The sequence below is a fragment of the Peromyscus eremicus genome, chromosome 4 (assembly GCF_949786415.1).
Source record: "Peromyscus eremicus chromosome 4, PerEre_H2_v1, whole genome shotgun sequence".
NCBI classification, from domain to species: domain Eukaryota; kingdom Metazoa; phylum Chordata; class Mammalia; order Rodentia; family Cricetidae; genus Peromyscus; species Peromyscus eremicus.
The window spans coordinates 22884405-22890404 of NC_081419.1; positions in this window are offsets into that span (position 1 = coordinate 22884405).

Here is a 6000-nt window from a genome sequence, read left to right on the forward strand (position 1 = left end):
CTGTTTAATCTCAACTGTTTAGAGGACTTTGGAATCATCCAAAGTCACTTAAGAATGATTGTACCTTCCTTTCCAACATTAAGTGTGAGTTTCATTGATTTGCTTTGTGATTTATTAAGCCAGGGCACTGTTGTAGTTAAGTGACATAATTCAAACTGAACTATAAGATAAGAATTTGCAATAGATTTCTTTTTAATTTTATGAAGAATGTAAGCTTATATATCACCTAAATTAAATATATACTTATTTAAACAAATGTGACTTGCATTTTGTTTTTGCTTCTTTGTTTGTTTGTTTTTTAATTTTTTACTTGGTTTTGTTTGTTTGTTTGTTTTTTGAGACAGATTCTCTCTAAATAGCCCTGGCTGTCTGAAAGTCATTATGTAGACCAGGCTAGCCTCAGACTCACAGAGATCTGCCTGTTTCTGCACACCAAGTGCAAGGATTGAAGGCATATGATGCCATGCCAGACTTTTTCAAACTTGTTTTTAATTTTCTTCATAGCTGATATTTGTACTAAGATATAATTATCTGACATTTTTATAATAAATATATTTATTAACATAATATCTAAGTTTATATAATATTTTAATTATAACTTAGATGAAAATAGAATAATCCAGTTAATAATGACCATGGCCTGAGAAGCAAATAATTTATATTGTTCAGGAAAGATGTAAGATCTCATTCTCAAAAAAGAATTACACTTAAAAGCTCACTTAATGATAGCCAGAGGTGTCTGAGAGCCAGTAATAAAAATTCTTTTATAAATATGAAGAACAAGAAAGGAAATGTACCCTAGAAATATGGAAAGTAGAAGAAAGAGAGATGGTTTGTTTCTTTCTTTAAATATTATCTTAAGTACTGGAGAACAACCCAAATGTGTCAACTCTAACCTAACATAAGTTTGTAATCCTCAGAAACATGGTGTAAATCAGGTCCTCAGCATAATCAATTAAGTTTGAAGCATAGTCAGCAACTTGAATAACTTTACCACAAGTAGTATTACAACGATCCATTCACCTACCAAGGGTGTCAGATTCAGTTGAAAAGCCAAATTTATACGAGGAACTTAAGTGACTAAAGCAAGAGGAACCAGAGGCCTGCAAGGATATAGAGATTGACCTGGCCCTACAACAACTTTTTGTTCCCTATGTGTCATGAAATTTACACAATATCCAAAATTTACAGATATCCAAGAGAAGTTGTGGTATTATAAGATTTTAGTGGATTCTCCTGTACAATAACACAACCTCTGGAGGCATCACGATCCCTGACTTCAAGCTGTACTATAGAGCTACAGTAATAAAAACAGCTTGGTACTGGCATAAAAACCGACATGTGGACGAATGGAATCGAATTGAAGATCCTGACATTAATCCGCGCACCTATGAACAAATAATTTTTGACAAAGAAGCCAAAAGTGCACAATGGAAAAAAGAAAGCATCTTCAACAAATGGTGCTGGTAAAACTGGATATCAATATGTAGAAGGCTGCAAATAGATCCATATCTATCACCGTGCACAAAACTTAAGTCCAAGTGGATCAAGGACCTCAACATAAATCCAGCTACTCTGAACCTGCTAGAAGAGAAAGTAGGAAGTAGTCTTGAACTCATTGGCATAGGAGACCACTTCCTAAATAGAACACCAGTAGCACAGACACTGAGAGAAACAATCAATCAATGGGACCTCTTGAAAATGAGAAGCTTTTGTAGAGCAAAGGATATGGTCAACAAGGCAAAGCGACAGCCTACAGAATGGGAAAAGATCTTCACCAATCCCACATCTGACAGAGGACTGATATCCAGAATATATAAGGAACTCAAGAAATTAGACATCAAAATGCCCAACAGTCCAATTAAGAAATGGGCTATAGAACTAAACAGAGAATTCTCAACAGAGGAAACTCAAATGGCTGAAAGACATTTAAGGAATTGCTCAACAACCCTAATCATCAGGGAAATGCAAATCAAAACAACTCTGAGATACCACCTTACGCCTGTCAGAATGGCTAAGATCAAAAACACTGAAGACACCTTATGCTGGAGAGGATGTGGAGCTAGGGGAACTCTCCTCCACTGCTGGTGGGAATGCAAGCTTGTACAACCACTTTGGAAATCATTATGGTGCTTTCTTAGAAAATTGGGAATCCATCTCCCCCAAGATCCAGCTATACCACTCTTGGGCATATACCCAAGGAATGCTCAACCACACCACAAGAGCACTTGTTCAGCTATGTTCATATCAGCATTGTTTGTAATGTTCCATGTTCCAGAACATGGAAACAACCTAGATGCTCTTCAACTGAAGAATAGATAAACAAAATGTGGTACATATACACAGTGGAATACTACTCAGCAGAGAAAAACAATGACATCATGAGGTTTGCAGAGAAATGGATGGATCTAGAAAAAATCATCCTGAGTGAGGTATCCAAGACTCAGAAAGACAAACATGGTATGTACTCACTCATAGCAGGATACTAGATGTGGAACAAGGATGACTGGACTGCTACTCACATCACCAGGGAGGCTACCTGGAAAACAGGACCCCAAGAAAGACACGGGGATTGCCCAATGACAGAGAAATGGAATGAGATCTACATGAACAGCCTGGACATGAGTGGGGGTAGTGAAGGGTGAGGGTCGAGGGAAAGAGAGCTTGGGTGAGCGGGAGATCCCAGCTGGATCAACAACAGAGAGGGAGAACAAGGAATAGGAGACCATGGTAAATGAAGACCACATGAGAATAGGAAGAAGCAAAGTGCTAGAGAGGCCCACAGAAATCCACAAAGATACCTCCACAACAGACTGCTGGCAATGGTCGAGAGACAGTCCGAACTGACCTACTCTGGTGATGGGATGGCCAAACACCCTAATTGTCGTGCTAGAAACCTCATCCAACTACTGAGGGATCTGGATGCAGAGATCCATGACTAGGCCCCGGGTGGATCTCTGGGAGTCCAATTAGCGAGAATGAGGAGGGTTTATATGAGCAAGAATTGTTGAGACCAAGGTTGGATAAAGCACAGAAACAAATAGCCAAACGAATGGAAACACATGAAATATGAACCAATGGCTGAGGGGTCACCAACTGGATCAGGCACTCTGAGTGGATGAGACAGTTGATTGGCCTGATCTGTTTGGGAGGCATCCAGGCAGTGGGACCGGGTCCTGTGCTCATTGCATGAGTCGACTGTTTGAAACCTGGGGCCTATGCAGGGTCCCTTGGCTCGGCCTGGGAGGAGGGGACTGGACCTACCTGGACTGAGTCTACCAGGTTGATCTCAGTCTGTGGGGAAGGCTTTACCCTGGAGGAGATGGGAATGGGGGGCGGGCTGGGGGTAAGGTGAGGGGGGCGGGAGGGGGGAGAACAAGGGAATCTGTGGCTGATATGTAGAACTGAATTGTATTGCAAAATAAAAATTAAAAAAAAGATTTTAGTGGATTCTTAGAAATTTTGTGTAGATGTGTACAAAGAGACCAGCTGTCCGTGGTTGGAGAGCTCATAGAGTTCTGCAAAAGTATTCTGCAACAGCCTGATATTCCAAAGCTAGCCAACTACCCATAGCTTGAGAGTTCATAGAGTTTAGAGAAGAATATGCCACTGCTGTTTACCATACCAGCCTGCTATTATAGACCTGAACAACTGTCCATAGCTATAAAGTTCATAGAGCCTAGAGGAAAACCTATCACTGCAATTTTCCTTACCAGCCAGTTACTGGAAACCTGGCCAATTCCAACAGCCACAGGGGTCACAGAGCCTAAAGGATAGTCTAGCACTGCTGTTTTCCTTACCAGCCTGGTACTACAGTATAGAGCTGGCTAACTGCCCTTGCTTAGAGAAGTCATAGAGTCCAGAGGAGAATCTACCAATCCCATTGTCCTACACTACATAATTTCTAATTGCATTCTAAATGTCTATCCTCATACCCACAGGTACATGTAGCTCTCATCTTTCACCACACAAATTTCTTTGTGTGACACACGGAGACTTTTATAGAGATCTGCAACCAACAAAAGTGCAGATAATAGGATACTGTAGAGAGTCTAACCCCAATTTATCAGCAGTGCAACTCCTATACCTAAGGTCAGAGAAAATCACTCATGAAACCTCAACAAAACAGTGGCCTAAACAAGAACTGAATAATGCCAACATCTGTTGATATGAAAATACATTTGGGAAAAGATTGACAAAGCCCAAATGATGAGGAGTTATAGGCAATCAATGGCTGCTGAGAGAGGAAGAATCAGTCTTCCCCAGGGATGAGCCCCCTAATAGGTTATCCAATCCCAAGCAGTCATCTCACATTACTTGTACATGTGAGCAGCAACACTAAATTGACTCAGTAGTTTGTATATATACAAGTATATAGATATATGAAACAATAGTAACTATAGAAGAAGAGGTCATTAATTTAAGAGGAAGTGTGAGCATATGGGAGGAATTGGGGTGGGGAGAGGAAGAGCAGAAATGGTACAAATACAATGCTCATGTATGAAATTATCAACAAAAATTTCAAAAACAGAATGTCTTTAGTTACTGATGTTTTGCATTTTCAGGAAAAGTTATGAATGTTCTGTCATGTTCAAAAATAAAAAACTTAAATAAAGATAAGACTTATTCTTAGGTAGAATCATAACAGCACTGCCATTTTCACTGTGTTTAAGTCATCAAGGGATCCAACTTACTATCATGAAGGAGGAAGGTAGGGAGGAAGAGATAGTTTTATGTCAATATGACACAGCCTTAAGTCATCTGAGAGGAGAGAACCTCAACTGAGAAAATGCCGCCACAAGATTGGGCTCTAGGCCAGCCTACAGTATAGATTTTCTTAATTAGTGATTGATAGGAGACAGTCTAGCACATTGTGGGTAGTGTCATCCCTAGGCTGGTGGTTCTGGGTAAGAAAGCAAACTGAACAAGTTATTGGGAGCAAGCCAGTCAGCAGCCCCTCTCCATGGCCTCTACATCAGCTCCTGCCTCCAGGTCCCTACCCTATTTGAGTTACTGTCCCTACTTATTTCAATGATTGACTATGATGTGGAAATGTAAGTCTTTCCTCAACAAATTGCTTTTGGTCACGGTGTTTCATCATAGCAATAGTAATCCTATCTAGGACACTGTAATTTTCTTTTTAAAATATTTTTCAGTTTTGAAGAAAAAAACAAAAGGAAAAGAAATTGAGAAAAACACTTTGAAAAATAACATCAATAATTGTGTTGGTGATGTCATCACTACTTTTTCTTCACATCTCCCCATATTTTTCATTATTAAAAATGAAATTTTTCATCCACAAATATACAGTACTTCTTCCTCTTCTTGTGTGATTCCATCAGTGCATAGGTTGTACACATAATTTAGAAGTAAGTTCTAATAAGATGCCTGGCTCCATGAGTAGGTTAATGAAACTAGAGATTTCTCAGTAAAGCACATTTCCTTCTGCACAGTAGGAATAAAAAGATATAATTTGTATTTGTCTATTCCAGAGTATACTTTACAGATACTATTGATTTAGGTAGCTAGGTGTGTGTGTGTGTGTGTTTGTGTGTGTGTGTGTACAGATACTTATTGTACTTCTCAACTCAACATATCTGAAGTGCATAAGCAAACTGGGTAAATCCAAACCTGCAGTAACCTTTTAATTTAGACTCTGGAGGAGATCACATATGGGATTACTAAAGCAAAATAAAACATGAGGGACTTCTGAAATCTCAGGGGATGCTTGAAATTTTTGTAAGCTTATACACATTTTATAAGCCAAATTATTTTCTTGCCAGCTGCCATGATTTTTTTCCCTCTCATTTGCAATTACAAAAGAGCAAAAATGGCAGCTTCATCTGGATGCAAAAAGATGCATCTAGGTCATTAAATAATGTATGCTGCTTGCAAAGTCTCACACTCTTCTGAACTCTGAGAAAAGGGATACAATTCTTTGCCAAGGCATCTTACTCCAGTCAAGATTCTTGAGTCAGTGTTTTAAGTTGCCTCAGCCTA